Genomic DNA, 23,165 nt, shown 5'->3' on the forward strand with positions numbered 1-23,165 from the left:
TCTGTGTTCTCTGATGTTTAAATGTTGCCCTATTCTATGCCCTTTAAGATTTTGCTTTCAGTTAAAATTAATGTCTCATTTCAGATCTGCCTTTAATATTATTTAGAAGTGTTTAAAAAGGTGTCCATATTTGTTCAAGGCAATCTTTGCACAAATCTCTTGGGTTTTTCTGTTTTTTTTTTTTTTTTTTTTTTCAGTTGGACCTGTGTGTGAGACCCCATATGTCTGGGTGACGTGAGCGGTTGACTTTTATGTGGGGACACAGAGTAGAAAGTGTATCTAGCTAAGACAGAGTGGAGGGCCTACAGTACAAGTCAGAGATTGGGAAGGGTGTGTCTAGCATGATTCTTTGCACAGTGAGCTCTGCTAGGTAATGGTCAACGAGCTGCTCTTGCCCTGTGGCCACATGGACCAGGGAAAGCACAGTGGCACTTAGTTTGTGGAATATGGGACTGTGTGTTGGAACATTGCTGTGCGGATGTAAACATAGCAGAGGAGAAAGTATGAGACAAGGGCAAAAGGAGCATTTCTTACATAGCATGCATGAGGCTTGACATAGCTTTGATAGTAAGAGGAATGACCTAGGTTTGCCCAGCACAATTCCCTGTCTTTTAACATGTCTCCTACAGTTTAACACAGCTCCTACAGTTATGATGCTGCATTGCCTTCTGGTTTCACAGCCATGATCCATGCAATGTCCTTGAATGTCATCCAGTTTGGGGGCTGGGTGTAAGCATGGAGATCAAAGGGGAAATAGTTGCAGCCCTGCTGTAAGATGTTTGTCTGCAGCCACTGGTTGTGTGCACGAAAGTCTGAGCATTTCATCTCAACTGTGCAGTGATTAAGTCTTCAAAGGAAGTGCCAATTATATCAAATAAGCCCAGGCCCAAGCCTGCTTTTAGTACAAAACTGTGCACAGTCCATGCTGCTGAACTAAGAATTTAGCTAGTCCCAATTCAAGAGCTCTCAGTAGTGTGAGTGGGAGAGATTAAGAAGTTTAACACAAACTCAATTTTCTTTTCAGGGGGTCTGAATGTGTTTATAAGGATGGGCTGGCTACAATCATGTCCACCTATAGATGTCCCCAATTCAGCTTTTCTAAACACAACATGAACATATAAAGGCTGAACCAGATTGTGCTGGGCAGCCAGCAAAGTGCCCGAGAAGAGTTCAGTCTAGGACTTCCTGTGCCACATAAGCCCATTCTCAAGCCTTGCCTTCACCTTACAGTACAGCGCAGGTGCTAATGAACAGGCCTGAGATCAAATGATCTGTTTTCAGTTGTGCTGTTCTTCTACTAGAGAAGACAGGAAGACAAGTTGTCTTGCTTCTAGTTCTTCTTCCTGTTTAGGAGCTACAGCCAAGTGCTGGGATCTGCCTGCTTCCTTTTAGTGATTTGTAGCAAGATGTTATGTCTTGCTTTAAAAGTTGGTTCTGTGAAATGTTTTAGGGGCTCCTGATCTAGTTTTATAAATGTTTACATGCCCCAAATCTACGAACACATGAGGCTCTTTTATTGCTTTTGTTCTCCCTGTGTGAAGACTATTAGTTCTGGCCACTCCCTCTATGCTTGTTGTGCCAGAAGGCTGAATGCAAAACATCAGTTAATACCTAGAGCATCTCTATACATAAAACCAGTTTGAATCCAGATCACTCTGTGTGGCTCTTGGTTAGCAGCTATAGTTGGAGTATCTTTCTGAGCAGTTATAGTTGGAGTATCTTTCTGTCCTCTTCTTTCTTTGAGTGGATATCCTCAAGTTTGTGTGTAAGTTGACTTGCAGCTACATGACTAGCACTTTTTATAACCAGACTTGGAATAACCACTACTTTGCCTTTTAAATTCTCTGACAAACTTTTTTTCTGACCTTAAAGGAGTTCAACAGTGATATTTCAGTTAGATGAGGCTAGAAAGTGCTGGATTTCAACCTTACTTTTTGCTACTTTGCAGCTTTTAAAAAAAAGATGGATTATCTTGTGTGTGACAATAGGTGTATTATTTTCGCAAGCTTAAAAAACATTCGACTTTTGTAGTTATTTTAGTAAGAGGAAAGATGTTTCAGCATTTTAAAAATTGTTCAAACACTAGTTTACAGTCTAATAATTTTAAAAAGGCATTGTTTTAGATGTCAAGCTTCTTTTACGTAACCCTGGCTGAGAAATTTGTTCTTTGTTTGAAAACAAAATTGTATTCCAAATTAAATTAAAAATAAGAACATCTGACGATATTTCGGTGTACGGTACATAAATTTCTGAATTAGTTACATGCCAGGTAAAAATATTTGTCTATGCAAATTTACTTAGTTACTTCAAAGTCTACCTTAATGGACAGTAACTCTATGAGCTCATTCTAGATCAAAACACTTATTTCCAGTTTAATGTAAATCCCATATAAGGGGTGCTGGCTGCATCCTGGAATACTAATGATCTAGCAGACAGAACAGTACCGATTTTGTTCAATTTTTAAAAGCTGAGCAAACGCAGGCCTCACCTTTTTGCTTTTAGAAGAATATTATGCTGCCGTGATGTAATGATTATTTTGTGTCCACAGTTGATAATAGGGTACTGCTTTAAATTCCTGTATGTGTAGAATCCTTTGTTTTTACAAAGAGCTCAATACGGATCTTGAAATTTGCTGCTAAATGGTATTTGAGGTGGCTTAAAGCTCTCAGTGTGAATTAATCGTAAATGCAAGCTGGGGAGCAAAGACCATTCCCTATTAAGAAGCACTGCACTGGAAAAGGAATACAAACAATATAAAGTGAGTAACTGGTTCCACTTTTTTCTTTTTCCTTTTTTTTAAAAAAAAAATTCTGGATGGAGGATGATTTTGTCTTAGTTTGTAGGTTAAAAGCTAAGGTCAGTTAAAATAGCTATTTAACCAAATAACTATTTCCCTAAACTTGAAGGTATTATGGACAGAGAGTTAAAGCCATTCTGTCGTTACATCTGATATCTTGTTTTGTACATCATTATAATTCACACAATTTACTTATGTTTTAAGCTCTCTATGGGTACTTGAATAAAAGATATCCCACAAAAGCATTCTGCCTTGATTTGAAAGCAGCAGCAGAGTCCTCTATCTCTTCCTGCACTATGCTTCCTTCATTGATCACATATGGTGCTAATGGTTTTCTTTTCTGTTCACCTGGCCTCAGATTCCAGTCAGTGTTTTTTGTTATGATTTTCCATGCTAGATTAAAGAAATTATCAGTACATGGTATTTTCATAGACTGACTGAATTATTCAGGTTGGAATGGACCTCAGGAGCTCTCTCTCTAATCCAGCCTCCTACTCAAAGCAGGGTCAGCTGTGAGATCAGACCAGGTTGCTCAGAGCTTTATTCGGTCTGATCTTGAAAACCTGCAAGGATGGAGACTATCAAACCTCTCTGGAAAACCTGTTTGACTGTCCTCAAGGTGAAAAAGTTTTTCCTTATAATAAGTCTGAACATCTCTCCTTTCAATTCATGACCATGGTATCTCTTCCCCCACCGGCCACCATGCACAACTGTGAAGAGCCTGGCTCCATGTTCTTGACAGCTTGCTTGTAGGCACAGGGAGGCTGCCATTAGCTCCCCCCAAAGCCATCCTTTCTCCAGGCTGAAAAAGCCCTGCTCCTTCAGCTGCCCCTCACAGGGCAAGTGCTCCAGCCTCTGACCAACTTGGTGGCCCCCCACTGAGCTTGCTCCAGTTGATCAATGTATTTCATGTATCGAGGGACCCAAAACTGGACACAGTATTCTAGATGTGCGTAATGAGTAGCGAGTTAAGGGGAATAGTCACTTCCCTCAATCTACTTCCAGTGGTGCTGTTGATACAACCCAGGATGCTGTTGGCCTTCATCACTGTCTGGGCACACTGCTGGCTCATGTTTAACCTACTGTCCAAATTCTAGACAGTGTAAGAACCATTAACCGCTACCCTTTAACCCAACAATCCCGCCAGTTTTTCACCACCCATCTAGCAGTCCACCTACCTAGAATGTGACATTCCAGCTTAGATACAAGGATGTTGCGGAAGACCACATCAAAAGTCTTGCTAAATTCAAGGGAGATCACATCAACTGGTCTTTTCTTCTTCACAGATCTAGTCATTTCATCACAGCAGGCAGTGAGGTCATTCAAGCATGATTTACTTTTAGTAAATCCATGCTTATTATTCCCTTGTCAGGGCTAGATATTTTTCCCTTTGAAGGTACTTACATACAGTAGTCAAGTCATCTCTCAGTCTTTTTCAGTAAGCTAAACAGGTTGAGCTAGTTGAGTTGTCATAACAAAGAATTTTGGGCTCTTCTGTTTGCATCCTTTCCCATTCTGCTTGTTTGTTTGCTTATTTTTTCAGGACACCAGAATTGTGTGTGTCTGTTCAGTAATGATATTTGCAGTGCTGCATGCTGTGGTAAAATTGTGTGTTTTCAACGTAATTAAAAATTAAATTACTCCTCCACATGTTTATATCCAAGGATTTCAGTTGTCGTTCTGCCGCAGCATGGCATTGGGACCTCATTGAGAAACCATTTATAAGCTCTTTGTTAGTGGACCTGTAAGACAAATATGCCCTAATGTGATCAATTCCCATGTCTTGCTTTTTAAAGAGTTTGCAATTCTATAGGGGAGGATTTTGTTTCATTTTGGTTTGTGTTTCTCATGTCAGAAGTTATATTGCAGCCTGCTGCTTCACAGCTGTCATTCAGTCACTGCTGGTAAGACCCTCCTCTTGGAATATTCATTGGAGGTAGCATTACCCAAGCTGTGGCTGTGACAGCAACAGCTACTAAAAGCCTCATTTGTCATGTGTAAATGTCTATTAAGGTTAGGAACTAGAATATTAAAGAGGGTTTTGAATACCATATAGCCTTTGAATGTACCTAGTTACTGTTGTTGTTTTTGATAATGCACACGTGCAGAATAATTTCAGTTATCAGTTACTTTGAATGAAGAAGATAACTGTTCCAACACTCTTAAATTACATTCAGAAGACAAGGTGATAGAGTGGGAAGGGTGGAGTTCATTTAAAACAGGAGAGAGGAAATAATGAAGTAATACATAATAAATTCCCATTAGAAGAAAATAGCAATTTCACTAACCAACAATAGCTCCAGAAATAGGGAACTGCTGCATATAGCTGGGAAAATTATGCTATCTCCTTTACCATGGATGTAAAGGATATACATAAAGGATACATATAAAATGGATGTTTGGGATTGTAACATGCTCTCTAGACCACTGGTTCCTCAGAAGAGTGTCCATGGTGGCTTTGTGGTCTCTGTGGATTCACAGCAACCTCTGTTTTGACAGGATGAAAATACAATCGAGTTATCAGTCTCTGCATGGTGGATCCACCCAAGATTAAAAGCCCTAAAGTGTCTATGTAGGGCTTTTGTGTAGACCATGTATCACAGGCAAGGCAGAGCCACTAATGTAACTTTTATATGAAAACTTGAGAAGAAGTTGTCTGAGATCATGTAGAGAGTCCATGATAGAGCACAAAGTTGAGTCTGTTTTTTATGAAATGCCAGGCTAGCATTTTAACAACAGAGCCTTCTTTCTTTCCCGGAACTTGCCTTTCTAGATTGTCCTGTTTTTACCCCAGTGTTAGGTGGCTATCATTCCCTAACATAGAGTAGATTTTAGTCCAAGTAATCTGTAGGGACACAATTGGAGCCAGAGTTGGGCAAACACCTCATAAAGTACAATATAATGAAATGAAAGAAGGCTGCAAATATTCATCTTAGTATTTAAATGGGTTCACTTTGATGCTGTTCACACTCTTTTTGTGTATGCTTTCCATAAATATTCTAGTGAATATGTTAATTGGGAAGACTGTCTACAGAAACAATGAATATCCAATTTTAGTATTCATGGGAAGCTGATTTTGAAATCATATTTGTGAATACTTGAATCAGAAAACTGATTCTGGGAGTTCGGTTTTATCCAGTGATGTGCTAAAAGTTTATCACATGACCCATGTGCATGATCAAAACTGCTTGTTTTTTTAGTGCTTGCAGTACATTGCTCATAGCAAGAAGTAAACAAATAATTGTTTGCTAAAATGTCCATCAGACACTTTCAACTAACAAAAAATTTGAGAAAATAATTTCTTCACAGACAATGAGAAGGAGCTAAGTCTTAAATTGCTTTTTTCATTACAATTTGCCCAGTTTGCTTGAATTTTGTCTGCTATGTATTTCAGCAGATACAAACAAGAAACCTTAATCCAGTGTCCATTTAAAAAAAAAGTTTAAATCTCTGTATTGATCTGATGTTTTTAATAAGGCTCTGAGAAAAGAAGTCCTGAAGGGATGCCTCTGCCCATAAAAAGGATGTTACTGTGATGGGTATCTGAGCAGGTTTTCAGGAGGTATATTTTAGTTATGATTGGCATCTAGTAAACCACAAGAGCTGCTTGTGTGCATGCTTTTATCCTGGAGCAAAGGGTCGTTTTACTTTTTCTTTTTTTAAAAAAAAAGATATGCTGAGAATTGTCATTTTAGCACCTCTTTACCTAAGCTGCAATCAAGATATTTTAAGTATGTCCGCAGTTTTTGCTCAGAGATCGTACAAGGATAAAATTGGTCACCACAGTAAAGGCCTCAGGCTTATGCCAAGTTTTGTGACTTTATCCTGGAAAACATCTCTTTCCATGATATTCTTGTAATTTGGATACATAAAGTACTGAGGAAGTTTAGGTGACGTATGCTTTTGACCAGAAGGTCCCTATTGTGGAACAAAACCCCTGTGACTCTGGTTTTCTATGATCTTTTCTTGCTTGCAAATCAGTATCCCCAGAATTAGATTTTGTTTTACAGAGGTGAGAGCCCTTGCATGTCCATCACCTAAGAAAACAAAATTTGTAAGTGAGTATGGAAAAAGAATAGGGCTGTACTCCCTATTATATAAAGAAAAAGTGTGCTTGTGAGCAGTGGCTGGAAAGTTTAAGTAGTTTCAATGGCAAAATGAGAATGGCTTTAGGCTAAAAGTGTCAGCCAAAATACAATGTGGCCATGAGAAGCTTTAGGGAGTCAAACCATGGACCGTATGGCTTTTTCTTCTTGATTACTCTTTTAATTATACTTATGTGCCTGGAATGCAATTTTATCCTTAATTTTACCCTTAAGGTCCACTGAGCAGTTCAGCACTCAAATGCTGGTGTCTGCACTGTTTCTTCCTTAGCTTGTCAGGAGTTCCCACTTTTGAAACAACACATCATTTCAAGAAGCTCTACCAATTTTGCAGTGGCCACTTCATTTGTCCGCGTGTTGTACCGAATGAAGGCAAGTCGATACCACTCTTTTCGGTTCTGGTACTGGACACACAAGTTCTCTTTTGACACTCATTTTTAAGTACCTGTTTATTCTTTTATATCAGTAAAGTAAGCTGTAGGCTTACCTTCTTTCCTTTCCAACCACCTGTTGATTGAATGGATTTGTTATTGTTGTTTTGAAATGCATTTTTTTGTCTTTGCTTTCTTTTTCTAGTCAGCCCTTATTTGGCATTTGTGGCAGAAACGTAAAGATCAGAATGGAAAGGACTTTGACCAGGAATAAGCTGCCAATCCCTTTGTAAGAGTAGCTTGTTCTGAAGATAACCTGTGAGAATTGTCTAGGATTTGTTTCCTCTTTCTTCCGCATTCTTTGAGCAAAGTTTTAGGAAAAATGTGGTCTATAAAGTTGCATCATGTGAAGATGAGGGAATTCCACCTCAAGAAGAAGCAATATCCAGCTGCTAGATTGTGTCAGGCCAGCATGGAATGCTAGCACCAGGAAAGCTATATCCTGACCTCTCTTTCTCTGTTTCAAACATAGGTACTTGCTAACTTTTTTGACAAAATAATGCTTTTCTACAGAAAAACAGCCAAGCAAGAGGAGTTCGATAGTCTTGTTTAAAGTAAACAAACAAACAAAAAACCGCCAAACAAGTAGTGCTTGTCTTTCCAAAACAAAATGTGCAATTTTATAAGCACATCGGATATTCTTTGAGTGCTGGAACTAATATAGCCTGACTTGCTGCTATTGATGTCATGTAGCTAGCTGATTGATGCTGAAGTTGCTTTTCCCACAATTAGGGCATTTATAAAATCTAGCTCCCATATGGGTCTCTTGGTATCTAAATAAATCTTGAGCTCATGCTGCAGCATATTTCTCAACGGGAAAATGTATAGCATCTCTCATCTCTCTCTCTCTGTGGGTTCCTGACAGTTGTAGAAGCCTCATTACCTCTGACTTTTTCGCCTTTACAGAAACGTTTGAAATTAGCCCATGAGCTTTGGGGGTGAACAGGCGAGCAGGTCAACAAGTGCATACCAAGAGGATGTGAAAAATACCTGAAATATAAATGTTTTAAGAGGTTAAAATTAAAATTGAATGTTTTGATTCTGCTGAATATTTCAGTTAACTCAGAACAATTGACTTATGGTATTTGATTTCTGTGGAATTTTTTTGCTTTTAAAATTTGCATTCTTTTTCAGATCAGGGGAAAGTTTGAAGTCAGAATCTTTCTTGTAATCAGCAAATCGTATCTGTAGTGTCTTCTAGTAATTTTGAACCTTTTATTTTGAATCTTTAAGTATTCATAATACAAGAAGGAAGAGGAGTCAAATTAAATGATTGTTTATCAGGTTTAAAAGAAACTCAAGGAAGTAATTCACACATCACTTTGTTAAATAGTTAACTCCTTGTCTCCTGATGTTGAGGATATAAAAAGCTTACAAAAAGGTCACTAGCTTAAAAAAGTAATTAGATAAATTTATGAAAGAAAAATGTTCTCAAGGGCTTGAGAACTGAAAGTTTCCCACAATGGGTTGGCATATCTCTGAGCTGCCTATCACTGGGATATCCTTAATATACTGGAAAAAAATTGGCCCTCTATTTTTCTGTATCCCCTTTACATTCTTCTGAGTAGGTCTTTTGTGCAATTATATATGGCCATTCATATATTCTGCAGATAATGTTCTTGGATGATTTAGGGAAAGCAACTGAGTATGGGGGTTAATATCCTGATATTGGATGGATAGGTTTTTGGTATGCTTACCTTAAAGAGTACTAGTATCTTCGGTACATGTCTTTATTCCCTCTTTACCCTTTCAAATGCTTTTCGGTCATGACAGCCCTTGAATTGTTTAGTTGAGTAGTTTATTTCCCTTCCTTGAAGTTTTGCCTCTCTTGTGGTTGCTTTGCCTTCTGCAATTCTTGTTTTGAGACTTGAATCCCAGAGCACTTTTGTTTGTTTGTTTGTTTTTTAAGGTATCCGGATATCTTTGGAGAACTGAGTGGATGCACAGCTAACTAAAAAATGTGGGCTGACAGCAGTCATCTTGGTTCACTCAACTCTGTAGATACCAACAATAGGAGGAAAAGTTGATGACCTGAAGAATGATATGTTTTTAGTCTGAGATTTCTCTTTCAATTTAACAATGATCAAGCCATTTGAGAGATCATGCTGTAGTTATTTTTTCTAACCTGTGGCATTACTATCCTTCTGCATAGGTCTGTGAAATATAACTCAAAGTACAGGATGTAACCATCAGGTTTTAAATCTCATATTTCTTTATAATTATGTCCTGTTCATTTTTTAAATTGTTTAACATCAGAGTTTGCAGAGATCAGTAAGCGGGGGTGGGGGTGAGAATACTCAAAGTATTAAAGTTCAAATTGCAAAAAAAGTTGCATTCATCCTATTTTACTAAGCTAAGTCCACAGTCAGTAACAGAACATGCTTTTGTTTTGGTAAGTTGGTATGCTTGTAGTGCAGTCACATCTGCTTGTGGTGACTGTAATTGAGCTAGCACAGGGATTGTTGATAGTAGAGAATAGGCCAGTCCGAGAAGCCAAAAAATGCTGACTAGCTTGTACTCTGTGTGAAGCCTGAGCCCCCCTTCCTAACTAGATTAAAACCAGTGTGACTGTGGCTAATGATGCTACAATAGCATCTTTATTTTGCTCTCTAGGGATATCCTACGTGTAGGGATTGAGGTTGTTATGGTATAGTTTAATATCAAAGAATGTTACAGAGCATGTAATATATATGAGATTATTTCTGGAGCTGAAATAAAGCCATAGCTAATAAGCTAGTAATATTCTTATATGCTAGAAAGGACCTGAAGAAATTGCTGGAATAAAAACATGAAAGAGTTATCTGTTCATGATGTGATTAAACACCGTAAAAAATAAATAAATAAATAACCTTCAAAACCTTATTGTTCCTCTTCCCACCATTTTCTTCCTCTCCTCCTAGTTTTCTTTTTTTATTATTCGTCTTTCCTTCTCTACTTATCAGTACAGCTCTCCTAGAACAGTTGCAGTCTTTTGTTTAATTTGTGTTTCAAAATGGAATTGGCAGACATATTTGTAGATTCTCCCAATAAAATCACACAGAAAAGTTCTCAACATTTTCTTGATTTGTGAAGATTTGTAGATTTTTAAGGTTGCAGGGACTGTTAACAGTCATTATCTCTAACATCTTGCATAGTACAGGCTGTGGAGTTGATAAAATAATACTGACTAGTCATTCCGGCATCTGACCTGTGCCTTTGAGATGAGCTAAAACTTTTCCTCTAGCCAGACTTCTAACCTTCATGTAAAACTGTTGGAAAATTCTAGTTTATCTCTGAATAAGTTATTCCAACATGTTCAAAAAATGTGTGATTTAATCTTTGTCCAGATTTGTCTGGTTTCAAGGTAGGGCATAAAAGATGAGAAGTAGGCAAGGAAAGCAATTAAAAAAACATTTTGACAGTCTCCATTTCATGTAGAATAAATGATCATGACTATGGGATATATTGCAGAACATTAAGTGGAAGGTAATAAATATCACCTTGAGAATTATAGATGAGAGTGCTGCAATTACCAAAATGTGTAGCTGTTTTGAAAAACAGATAAATTTATAAGATAATTACCAATCTTACCATAGCTAATAGAAACTACATACCAGGAAATTTGTGAAGCTTCAGTGATCAGTTGCCATCACAGGCCAGGAAAACTAATTCCCCAAGCAGATTCTTCATTCTGGACTCTACTTTGCCATTCCTTTTTGGTGTGAAAAATAACCCTTCAGAAAAGATCACATCAAACACTGTTTCTACTGCAAATCAGATTTTTTTATTAACTTTAGGAAATGAGATTTATTTAAGCACTAATGTGGCAGCTAATTATTCAAGGAATTAAGGATTGTAAACTGATTTTTTTTCAAGATACCTTGTAATCTTGATTCTCTGAATAAAAGATAAAATCACTATACAGTGTTTACAAGTTACCTTTGCAGCATTAAGAAATTAATTTTTCTTCATTTCTTTTTTCACAGAATTAAGGCCTTCAGTATTCTAGAACCATATTTAACTAGTACTGCAGTTTTAATATTTCACAATTTCACAGTAAATTTCCTGTCTGTCATTGTTTTTAATTTAACCTACTCAGTGATTTTGCTTGTTAACTTTAGCATGAATAATGTTTTCAGATGAATGGGTGATATAAAACTGTGCTTTTTATTCTCTACTGTTCAAACTATTATAGTGTGTATCCCAAGTGATCTACACTGACTTTGACAGTGATTTCTTTTGGTCTGAAAATGTAATGCATGTGGAATGTTTTCTGAGACTATTAAGTATAATGGATTTAGCTATTTCACCTCTTGCTTCAGTGCATTGCAAACCCAGGGGTTTAAGGTAAAAATCTTAACAGAGAGGTTACAGTTTGCAGGATATTTTTATGGGAACCAAGTATAAAAATCTGTCTGCGTAGCTACACATAATTATTGGTTTCCAAGGAACTCCAACTAACTCTATTTAAAGCTTTGCCAATATACACAGAGGTAAATAAATCTGAAAATAACAATTATCTAACATATTTGTGTTGGATGAAGGTATTAGATGCCTGGTCACATACACTTGAATGGAGATGCGATGAATTAAGTGGTCTTCCTGTAGAATGGAAATGCCTTTAACCAAATTACTGAAACCTACTGTTTATCTCCTTTAAATTGTATGACTTTGTTCTGCCAAAAAGTGACCTGACTTCAGAGACAGTGATGGTGGCTCTCAGCTACATTCCGAGTTTTTTGCTTTAGCAGGTTTAAGATTTGAGAGCAAAATGTACCTCCTCTCCCCAGTTTTAAACATTCTCGTATGCCCCTTTTCTCTTCAGCTACTGTACTTGCACCTCAGTGATTTGATATTAATAGCAAAGTTTAAGCAGTTTCAGCTCATCAGAGAAGAGATATTAATCATCATCAGGCCCAATGAGAAGTTTAATTTTCCGCTTCTCTTTTTTCCACTAAGCTCTGGCGGCTGTCACTCGCACCGATGTCTGCGGGACATTTAATAATCTGCTTCTGCAGATGCATTTCAGCAGTTTCGCTCCTTTTATTTCCTCTCTCAATCTCAGTGAGTTTCATCGTTGCAGTCTTTAATTGAAGACCACTGTCAGGAGATGGAGAGAAGAAAATTCTTCCCTGAACAAAGCTAGTTCAGGAGCTTTGGTTTTTATTGTATTCAGGAGTCAGATGAATTAAGTCAAGATATTGAAAACTATGAGAACTATTGTTTTGGTATGTGAATCACTACCTGTTCCCTTCAAAAATATCATATCCTCCCCATACCCAGCTCCTGCTTGTAAACATTTATTTATTTGAGCTTCAGAAGTATGGTCAAATTTGAGGTCCAGTAAGGATGTGGAGCAAAAACACTGAATCCTGGGATGAAAAGAAAGAATCTACACAGAAAACTCCATAAATTACGCCAGTACAATTATACTGGTATAACTGATTGCCAGGGATAGTATTATTGCAGTGTAAAAATGGCTTCAGCCAGTTCAGTTAAAACAGCTTCCAAAATGATGTATATATCTATAAGAGCAATCATGTGGGATATTATGATGGTTGACCTAGCAATAGCTGTTTAAAATAACATGTCATCTTAGACTGGCATAAACTTATCTTATAGAGAAGCCTTAAAAGTGACAAAATTGTTTTCTGGGATGATGCTACTACTCTAACCTGTCAACTACACTAAGACACTGAAGTCCTGCCTATATAGGTGTTCGTGTGATATTTGCATATCCTGTGTATTTACTGAGTTATCAGCTTCCAAGTAGTTCTAAAAGCAGAAGCTCTCCATTAGGAAAAGTGAATAACAGTTTTGTAAATTGGAGAAGAACAAATCAGATTAAGACAAAGCAACACTGGGAGCTAAAAAGCAACATGGTTAGTTACCTGTATGTGTCGGAATGGATCATGCTTATTAGATGGTGTGTTTGTTGGTTGAACAGTGGCCTGCAGCATATGATGTGAAAGCACTTAAGTAAAATTTTAAGCAACTGGTAATTGTGGATGCTACCTTGCTTGCTTTACCAGCTTTGGATGACTGATTTTGAGTTAATATTTCTACCATTTGAAAAACAGACTCCTTCAAATTTGAAGAGGTTCCAGTTGTGCACCAAAGAACTCTTTTACCCAGAGTTAATAGTTACTTTCAAAAATCTCTGTGGAAATGAGAGGTCCTCAGTCTGATATCTGGATATATTGGGGAACTGATTTATTTCCCCTTGCCAGGAAGGCTCCTGTATCACTGCAGTTTTTTCATCTTTCAGAAAGGCCTCTCTCTACACTGCTCACTTGGGATGAGCCCTCTAACTGCAACAGGCCTGTAAGTTTCTCGTCACAGAACCTTCTCAGTTTTATTAAAAATGGATTTTCAGAAAGAAGAACTTAGTTGCTATCAATAGCCACTTTTCCACCTTGGGGAATGGAGACACAATAGACCGGTAAATGAGGACAAAATGACTTTAGCTCAGAATAAAATGCTCTTACACACTGCAATTGCTGCCTCTAAAGAGGAGACTGGAACTCCCTTCCCCTCCAACTTTGTACCATTTCCTTTTAATTGGCATAGTAGTTTATTTTGCAGGTTGACTCAAGGGAAGCAGGTATAGAATAATACTGTCAACCTGAGGGAAAATGTAAAGGCACTTTTGGAGGAGGAAGGAAAAAAAAGGTTTTGAGCATACTGGACTGTAATCTACCAGCATGAAATCGGGGACACAGGAGGATAAATCATGCCCCCCCCCCCCCCCCCAGCCCCCTAGGCAAGGTATTTCCTTTGGGAACAAATTGTTTTGGAAAACATCTGCATATTTAAACCCAGTGGTTTATTTTTAATAATTAAAGTGGTGTTTACACCTATACAACCATCTATACAACAGTAAATAACAAGGAGGAGGAGATGATGTATTATGCAGGTGTTGTGAGAAATACTCCATTAAGTTCATGGGATTTTGGTCACAGTCTGGCTGCACAGAAATAATGGAAAAATCTTAGCCATTTCTGAACAGGGAGTGCTTTTGTGCTAATTAGAGTTTTGTGTTTCAAGACTAGCTAAATCAAGTAAGTTACTTCTGTGGACAAGCTGTGGTGGAATAGGGATACTGTTTAGGGGCAGACAGGAAATGAAAAGCTCCTACTGATGGAAAGGTTATCAGTGGTAATTAGAGGTGATGCTTGTTGGCGGAACTGAGTTTTGAGTGAGCTTGAGAGAGTAGAAATCACAAAAAGAAGACCTAAAGATCAGGAGCTGTTTTTAGTGAGTCTCAGAGAAGAGATGTTTAAAATATCGTGGTAAAAAATGAGGACTTCAGAATTTTAACTGGAAATGGAGGAGCTGATGGATGGGAATGAGGAAAGCATTGTGCTCAGTTCTGATTGTCACTTGTGGAAACAGGACATATTATTATCCATTATAAATTATTCTTTCAGGTTTCAGTCTTTTGAAATTACATGGAATTTTTCTGTTGAAATTCACTCCTAAACATGAAAGCTGTCAATCAAACTTGCAAATAGATGATTGATATTTGGTGGTCACCAAGCATTTGTGTGGGAATTTAACAGAATCAACATTCTAAAGCTGAAGGAAATGTTAAGAAACAATGACTGAGCTGAAATATGGAATGCTGATACTTTCAAGTAATTACAACTGCTGATAACACAGCAAGATTATTAAGTAAAGAGGGATTTTGTTATTATTACAAAGAGTACAGAAAACCCACCTGTTTGGTCCTTTCAAGAGCAAATACGCCATTAAATGAACTGTATATTGAACAGAAAGAAGACAGTGATCCTGCAGGTGAAGCATTTCAGTGGTGGTGGACATTGCAAAGATTATATAAGGCTAATTTAAGTCTCTCTAGACCTCCCATCAGCTCTTCAGTATCAGCCTAATTCAGGAGAAGAGGCTGTAGATCTTCGGTTCTCCAGTAAGAGAACTTGTGGTTATGTATTTAATAATAATAATAAGGAAAAAACTGTGAAAGGCAAAGACTTGAAACTGATAAAGAAGTTGCCTTCTGCCTTGATACTCTAACCCATGGTTGCAGTGTATCACAAAATGAGCTATTTAAGAAGTAATTAGAACATAAGTTTTGGATGACTGTCTTTCATACGTATATAAAATGGCAAATATGTTTGTAGATGCTGAAAGTGAAGAAAAGGAGAAAAAATTAAAAGAGTGAACTAAAAGTATCAGCAGTGACATTATTTCCAGGTAGCTGGCTGAACATGAACATGAGATAATGACCATTAGGAATGTATTTTTCCTGTGTGGATTCTACTTCATGCTATTGATTCTTTGTTTCCAAAGACAATAGCAGAATGTTGTTTCCAAATTGCTGGAGCTGTCAGCCAAGGATACAGGAGCAAGAAGTATATGAGGAGGTCTTTGCTATTTCTTCAAATAGCAAAAATAGAGTAAAAAAGATCAGAACTTCACAGATGCAGTTATCCTACATGTTTGATGTATGATGTCTACAGATGTTTGCTGAGAAGGACGTGTATCTTAGCACTACCCTAACGCATATGGTGGAAGGTTGAACCTCTTCTCTGACTGATTGAAGAGGTAAAGGTTGAGGTATGGTGAAATTCTCAAGAAGATGAGGACTGTACATTTACATTTAGTACTACAGGGTGGCTAGACTTTTGATTGCCTGCACAAGTGGATTTGATCAGAACATAACAAGTTACAGGCTTAAATTGCAGCAATGGGAAATACAGGATTTGTCAGGAGAAAAAGTGGTTCTAAAGGTAAGGATAGTTAAATGTTTTAATAAATCATGAACAGGAGCTGTGGAATCTCTACCATAAGATTTTTTAAAAACAAGACAATACAATGGCAAATGAAGTTCAGTGTAGGTAAGTGTGAAGTAATGCACCCTGGGAAAGAATAATCTGGACTCTAAGATGATTGTCACTGCTCTGGAGCTAGATCTTGGACTTTTAATAAATATTCCAAGGAAAGTGTTGGCTAAGTGAACGTTACTCATTTTAAATAGTAAAAAGTTGAATTTGACATTGAAAAGTAGTGGATAATGTATATATGTTAGTAGCCACAGGCAAAATATGGTAAACTTTACTGGTTATTAGAATGGGAGACCTGAATGTATTTTTCCATTCCTTTACTGAACCGAGAACTTTCTAAATACAGCCTCTCTTCCAGAGAGGGCAGAGCTATTCAAATGAATGGATAGTGTTGATACCAAGACAAATGGCTTTTATCAGATTATCTATACATTTAGGATCAAAATTGGAGGAACATGTATGCTCATCAGATCAGTAGATTCTGACACAGCCTCTCGGTGGTATTAATGAAAGGGAAAAAGCTCTCACTAGTTCTAAGGTAAACTTGAGCTGTTTGAGAAATACATAAGAATGTTTAAGAAATATATATATAAGAATAATATATATAATATATAAGAATATATTAAAAAGTATATATAAGAATGTTTAAGAAATATATAAGAATGCTATATCAGCATGGGAAAGCTGGGCCATAGCTCAATAACTGAAAAGGTCCCCTCTAATCCTATGTGGCATCTTTGCAAATATATTCCCTTTTTGCGTTATGGATCCCTCTTGGGTTCCACTGAACAGGCAATAATCTCCTTTGCTAGAGAAGGTGTATTATTTGGAGCTTATGTTTTGGCTTCTTCATGGTTTTAAAAAAAGGTGTATTATTTGGAGCTTATGTTTTGGCTTCTTCATGGTTTTAAAACACACCATTTTTAAGGATTAAGCCCCCAGAGCTGATTATTTAGTATTATTTGATGATGATGATAGTTGTCTTTTTTACTAATTACTTTTTCATCTACTGATGAAAAACACTGTATAGGCTAGGTAATATTGTTGTTATTATAATGGAGTGTTAAGGACTAATTAATTATACCCACCTCATAAGGCAAAGGAAAATAAGTGCTGATGGAGAAAGAGGAAGGCTGGTAAGCTTTGGGAACACTACTTGTAAGTTGTCTTTTGAGTGACAGTCTCTCCATGTAACCTGAGCTACTCAAGGCAGTTGTGTGGGAAAGTGGATTTCTTTCAAAGTGGGTGGTTCAGGGAAGGCAATTTGTAAAGAAATACACAGTGTGTATTGAAAAAGCTCTGATCCACCTGTTATTTCTTTGTCTGGAACATTGATTTTTTCTCCTGCTATACTTCCAGTCCTGGAGGATACAAAAATGTTCTGCAAAATACAGAACTGATCCTCAGAGATACAGAGAACCTGTATTTCCCAATGACTTAGATTTTATTTATGGGGAGCTAGTATCTGTCATTATCAAAGCATAAAAAACCCTCAGAAGTTTTACACAAGAGGTTAGGTTGGAGAGAGAAGAGTAATACTGTAGCACATTGACAAGAGTAGTAAAAAAAAAGATGTATAGTTATTATATTGGTATTTGATCAGAATGCAGGAGCAAGCAGCCCCTGTCCTGCAACAAATGCAGTGAGATTGTTAATGATAAGTGGCCATGATCTCTCTTCATATCATCGTGAAAACCAGAAATATTCAAGCCCCATTCAGTCTTAGTGACTGAACATACTGTGGCTAACTGGGTCTCTGATGTAGTACATACAGCTTTTCTCAGGTGGAATCACATTAAGTGTCCTATTTGTCCTGACTTGCATTTATAAGATGTAAATTGCCTGACCACTGCTGTAACTTTCATATGTTCTGCTGCTTATCCAAGTCAGATGGCCCAAAACCTTGACTCAGGCACATCTCTTCTTCTTGCATGTTTTTTTGCACTCATGGTGCTAAATTTAGGATGTCCAAGTCTATAGATTTTTAACAGGAAAATAGTCTCTTCAAAGTATAACTTTATATTATGTTTGAAAGAGATTAGATTAAATCAAATTACTTTCGGACTGGTCTCTCTTCTGTTGTTTATCAAGTGATTTTTTTCTTAGCACTGCAAAGCTATTCAAAGTATAGGGGAATGAGTTGGAAACTATTCTGAATTGCACATCAACAGAATTTCTAGCAGCATTCTGATGAGCAACTCTTTATTATTGCTGGAAAAAGAAAATCTTTTCCTTTTGTAGTGCATGTTGAGGTTTGAGAATTTCTAGTTGTTGAAACCATAGTTTACACTTAAGCTAAGTTTCTGAGAAACCATAAGTGAAAAACCAATAATACAGAATTTATAAAACTATGTGTATGTTTGTATGTGTAAAATATTAAGCCATTTGCTTCTGCTTGCCTAGATTTCTTTTAAAATAAAAGTTACTCCCATTTAAAGTTGGGGGCAGGGAAGATTTTATTTTTGTCTATTTCATTTTTCCTTATAATATATTCTCTGTGTAGCTTGTTAGAAAGCTGTTGGTGAAATCCAGTCCATGACATTCAAATTTCAACTTGGATAAGCATGCATAAGTTATTTATTGACCAAGTAGATCTTCAATGGCCTTCAAGATATAAATTAATCTATAGGAATCTTTTGTTCTAATTTGTCAAGAGTACAACATGAATGCAATGAATGTAATTTTGTAAAACGACCATAGAAAAGTTCAAATAAAATCAGTATTTTTGAGAGTTTGAATGTTCTCAGGAAAGCCATACAACCTTTTGCCTCTCATACGCTAAAAAACTTGTGACAGTCTTCAAAAAACAAAGCAAGCGATTTCTCTTTCATGAATGACACAAAATGAAATAGCTCACTCCTTCTTCTACAGGTTACTTGCCATTTTACATAGGCTGGGAGTTTACATAGGCTGGGACATTCAAACATATATCTGCACTTTAAAGATAATTGATTCCCCTTTCTTCCATTTTGCTGTTTTCTGAAGGCTGTATGGTCAGTCTGACCACCTTGGATTGGTGGACAAAATTTAAGAAAATGCACAAATGACTTGTTTATTGAGAATTCTTAGTAGTCACTGTGGCTTTTCTTTTTTTCTCACCTGCTTCTGCTTAGCTTGCTGTCCTGTTTTGTTTAATAGTCTCTGTTCTGATAAATTATGAATTTAAAAAAGTGAAAAAAATCACCACTAAAACTCTTTTCTGTCTGTTTTTCCTACTTTTGCCATCTCTTACAGCATCACAGTCTGTCACTCTGCTATGTTCTATTGCTCAATCGTACATTCATTCTTCCTTCTGGTTTTTCTTTCATGCTTATGCTCAGTTACCCTCTATCACTTTCAGCCTCACTCACTCAAAATCCTGTTCCTGTTTTCCTCTTGCACTTGCAGTGGTTCACACTTCCCTCACACTCTTACTCTTTCTTCAGTCTTTTCACACCCTGCATCTGTTTAAGCTTTTTCTGTTGCACTTCATTTTGTGCTTGATTTCACTCTGCCTCTCTGTCACACATGTTCAATTTTCTCTATTTTATCACTGAATTCCTGGGGATAGATTTGCAGTGCTGCCTAGTGGGAATAAGGACTGCTATTTTAGTGTTTCTCTTAATAGTCTTTATGTTCCTTGTTCAGCACCAGTGATGATGTGATCAGAAATCCTTAACCATTGCCAGTTTCCTTACCCATGTACATCATTAATTTTCTTTCTCTCTTTTTAAAGAAATATATTTATATATATAGAGAGAGATTTAAAAAAATCCCATTTCTTTCCTCTTTTTTAAGTTGATTTTGACTAGCAAAACTATTTTATTTTGGAGATACAAAATCAAGCCCCATTGTACAGAAAGGTAGCGATGTGTTCTGTGCAAAAGTGCCAGGAAGCCTAGAAATGGAGTTAAGAGAACAGTGTTACTCACATCCTCCCAGTTATAACAGACAAGATCCAATATGGCTCAGACATTCTTTTCTGTAAAACAGTGACATTTCCGAATGGAGAAGTCATGCAAATCAGCTGTGCAAAATTCACCTGCCTATTGTTTTCCTATGCTGAATATTTTCTACTGTCTAAATGTCTGCTTAGCTACGCTTAGCATAAAGAAAACCCATGGACTGCAGTTTCACTTCATGTGTTGTGACTCCTTCCTATATGATGATTAATTATTCTTTTTATGAGTAGATTTATCCTAAACAACTTTCTGTCTTTTAAACAGACACACATTTTTGTTTAGTTTAACATACTATTCACCTGCATAGTTTTGTTGCATCCATTTTCTTTGGTTTACAAGCACAGACTTAAATGCTGGTGAGGGGCATTTATGTTTTGGGGTTCCACTGAAGAAAATGTGTTTCAAAGTCATATGGCCATCCAAGATTAACCAGAAAAGTTCAACATTTTCAGATAGCTGAAAATTTCTTCACAAAGCCATCTCTGCTTCATTCTTCTTAGTGTTTAGAATTTAGCATATTAGGCTAATGGCTCCCAGAAATGGTACTGATATTGGAGGGTGTTTGTACTTACAGTCAGGTAGTTGCAGTCAGGTAGTTGCTAGACTGATTTAGTATTATTTCACTGTAATTGATGCAGCTAAAAGGAAATGACAGGTAAGGCAGGATTTTCTTAAACACAGAGAAGTTCTGTCTCTTGTTCAGTCATTTGTGATAGCATTCAAGAAAGACTTGAGAGGTGGGGAAAAAGAGGTGCTAGGAGAGGAGAGAAGTTTAGATGTTGTGCAGAAGTAAGCAAAGCGATTCATTCCTTCTGACAGGGCAACAAAACTGAAAGTATGTCTACACTGCATGTAAAAGCACAGTTGCAGCACTGTTGATGCATATCCTACAGCTTCACTGCTACTGGTACTGGTAACAGTGCAGACTTCAGATGTCAAGGATATCTTGGGGTTCCTTATGCAGCCCAGGCTGATAACAGCCTCACTGTTGTTAGGATCTGAACTAGTTAATGAAAATGTTTAGGTTTGTCTGTGCTTCGCAACCACTATCACCAAAGTTACAGATATGTTTATATAATGGTCAGTGTGATTGGAGTTAGATCAAAGAGCAGAGGGACTGAAAAATCAGTGGTGGAGAGGAGAGGCCTATCCAAGTGATTCAAACCCCTGATCCATCCAATTATGTCATGTCTTAGCCAGCACCAGCTTCCTTCCAAGAAAGTTAGGATTTTGCTGCTGATAAGCACAGAGAGGGCAATTTACCTCCTATATCCTGGTTCCTGCTGTCAGAAATTTGCAAAGCCTTCAGGCAAAAGATTTAACAGAACTTGCAGATTATTTATTAGTAGTTACAGCTGGGCATTGTTCTGATATCTGTTTGAGGTCAGAGCAGAACTTTGAAAACCTGAACAGCAATTTGATTTAGAAGATACTTAAAGAGCTAATATAATCAATGGAAAACCTACAGATATGTCCATTTTTTTTTCTGCCTAAGTGACGAAAATAAAATCTGCTGTCTGAATGACAGAGGTTTAAATAGATCCTCAGAGTCTGACATGCTTTTTACTTTTGGAGCAGAAGTTAGGAGGGGGAAAAAAAAGTTATTCCCTGTCTATAAGGCTTTTCTCTGAGTCCTGAGTTCTTTGAATTGTAGATAAGGCCCACATAGTGAATGTCTGTCCAGAGCAGAAATTCATATTACCTGAGGAGTAATGAACAATTCAGGCTTGATGCATGGCAAGCAAAACCATGTGCATGTTAGCATGCCACAGCTGCAAACGAGGAGATGCTATATGCAAGTAGGAGACAGTCATAAATGCACTGTATATGAAATGACAGAAGGAAGTAAGTCTGCTCCTCACTTGATACCCAATTTGATTATAATTAGATTTCTCCCTGCCAGCTAAACAGAGATATGAAGTGCAGCTGATTTACTACAGAGCTTAACATAGGATCACTGACCTTCCTACAGAAGTCTCCTGGCTTTCTTCTAGGTCTCTTCCCATGTCTTTGAAGCCAGAAACAGCCATATGTAGAGACACCAGGTTGTAGACTGAGATGACCAACTTCAGTATGTTTGCAACTATGTTTTTCATAGTAAATATCTGAAGAAAATTAACAATTTTTTACTGATAATTTCCTAGTCTACTGCATCAAATGAGCATAGAGCTTCTGGAGAAAGGAATGAATTATCAGTTCACTGAAGGCAGTGGAGCGAGGACACTGAGATACATTTTTACCACATAAATCAAAATGGACCTCTAGATTTTCTAGAAATTCATCAGAAAAAAAAGTCAGTACTTTATTTTTTTAAACAGTTCCATTCATTTCTTTAATGAGTGTTTGAAAACCTTTAACCTTCAAGGGCAATTATTCTCTAAGTCTTATCCATGCTTTCCATTTTGAAGATATTTTTCTTCCTTTAAAAAAAGAAAAAAACCCTGATTAATTATAAGAAGATGGATACTTAACGGAGCTTCAGGCTTCTTGGTGAATCCCAGGCTGAAACTGATAAATGTTATCTCTGGCAATTTAAAAGTTTTTTTTTTTAATTTTAATTGGAGTTTTTCAAAAATGAGGATACATTAAAAAATACCTATATAAATAGCATGCAAGACAGGGTGATACATAACTGTCACAACTGAATTAGATCTAACCCACAGGAAAGCTTCCTTATGTACCCATTTTCAAAATGGGTAATAAAAAATAAAGACTACATCTGTTTATCTTTGTGTGAACTGAAAACCCCTCTGTTTTCTTAGTTTGCAAAACAAGAAAATCTGATAGTAAAATCAAAAAATAGGCAGGAAGAAAAAGAAATGGATGTAATTCCTCAAACTTTTAAAACATTCTGAAGGCTTCCATAGTTTTTAAAGACTTCTTACAAGAATTTAATTTGACTGAAGGTGTCTCTTTGGCTAGAAAAAAATATCATTTACAGTATTGCCAATCCCAAATGTCCTAATATCATGAGTTCTGGATCACAAAAATCATGATACTGAATCTTTAGTTTTGTTTCTAAAGCAACTCTGCATCTGTTCTCCTAAAAATAAAAGTCCTCATTAGTTGCCATTTGGGTTATGAATTATTAGATCAGAATTTGTAACTAT

At 36.9% G+C, this 23,165-nt stretch overlaps 1 protein-coding gene across 4 annotated transcripts in view; it reads left to right on the plus strand.

Moving 5' to 3' along the window:
- The window catches only part of LARGE1 (LARGE xylosyl- and glucuronyltransferase 1), a 287,833-nt gene that overhangs the window by 86,814 nt on the left and 177,854 nt on the right, over positions 1 to 23,165 (plus strand). The window lies entirely within an intron of this gene.

Source organism: Dromaius novaehollandiae, chromosome 1 (genome assembly GCF_036370855.1).
Source record: "Dromaius novaehollandiae isolate bDroNov1 chromosome 1, bDroNov1.hap1, whole genome shotgun sequence".
In the NCBI taxonomy this organism is placed as follows: domain Eukaryota; kingdom Metazoa; phylum Chordata; class Aves; order Casuariiformes; family Dromaiidae; genus Dromaius; species Dromaius novaehollandiae.